General features: G+C 59.0%; 1 long non-coding RNA gene across 1 annotated transcript in view; it reads left to right on the top strand.

The window, feature by feature from the left end:
- The first annotated feature begins 9 nt into the window (after nt 1–9).
- Nucleotides 10–987, top strand: part of LOC108445115 — a 4,562-nt gene continuing 3,584 nt past the window's right edge. Inside the window, exon 1 of the long non-coding RNA XR_001859867.1 lies at nt 10–236. This is a non-coding gene — a long non-coding RNA (uncharacterized LOC108445115). The remainder of the gene's footprint in view (nt 237–987) is intronic.

Consider the following 987-nt stretch of genomic DNA (forward strand, 5'->3'; position numbering starts at 1 on the left):
GGGGGTGTCACGGACACGGGAATGGGGGGACGGGGCCGCGTGGGCGTCACGGACACGGGGATGGTGGCATACACGGACATGGCGACATGAGAGACGTGAACACACAGACGGGGGATACACGGACACGGGGTCACGGGGACGGGGATACACAGACACGGGGACATGAACACGGCAACAGGAGGATGCGCAGACAGGGGGAGACACGGACGCGGGGACACACGGACACCGGGACACAGGTGTGCACACACGTACAAAGCCATGCATACACGTGTGCACATACCCGCGTCTATACCCGTGCTCACACACACACACACACACAGAGCTGGCACTGCCCTGCACACTCACACACACACACACACACACACACACTCACAGAGCTGGCACTGCCCTGCACACTCACACACACTCACACACACTCACAGACACTCACACACACACACTCACACAGAGTTGGCACTGCCCTGCACACACACACACACACACACAGCTGGCACTGCCCTGTACTCTCACACAGACACAGACTGACGCGCACAAACACACACACTGCACAAAGCTTTGCTGCAGCTGAGAGGGGTCAGTTGGCACAGCCCTGCACACACACACACACACACACACAGCACCCACCGCCCCGCACACACACACACACACACAGAGTTGGCACTGCCCTGCACACACACACACACACACAGAGTTGGCACTGCCCTGCACACACACACACACACACAGAGTTGGCACTGCCCTGCACACACACACACACACACAGAGTTGGCACTGCCCTGCACACACACACACACACACAGAGTTGGCACTGCCCTGCACACACACACACACACACAGAGTTGTCACTGCTCCGCACACACACACACACACACACTCACACAGAGCTGGCACTGCTCTGCACACACACACACACAGAGCTGGCACTGCCCTGTACTCTCACACACACAGAGCTGGCACTGCCCTGCACACACACACCCACACACACCC

The sequence above is a fragment of the Corvus brachyrhynchos genome, unplaced genomic scaffold (assembly GCF_000691975.1).
Source record: "Corvus brachyrhynchos isolate BGI_N302 unplaced genomic scaffold, ASM69197v1 scaffold122, whole genome shotgun sequence".
Classification (NCBI taxonomy): Eukaryota; Metazoa; Chordata; class Aves; order Passeriformes; family Corvidae; genus Corvus; species Corvus brachyrhynchos.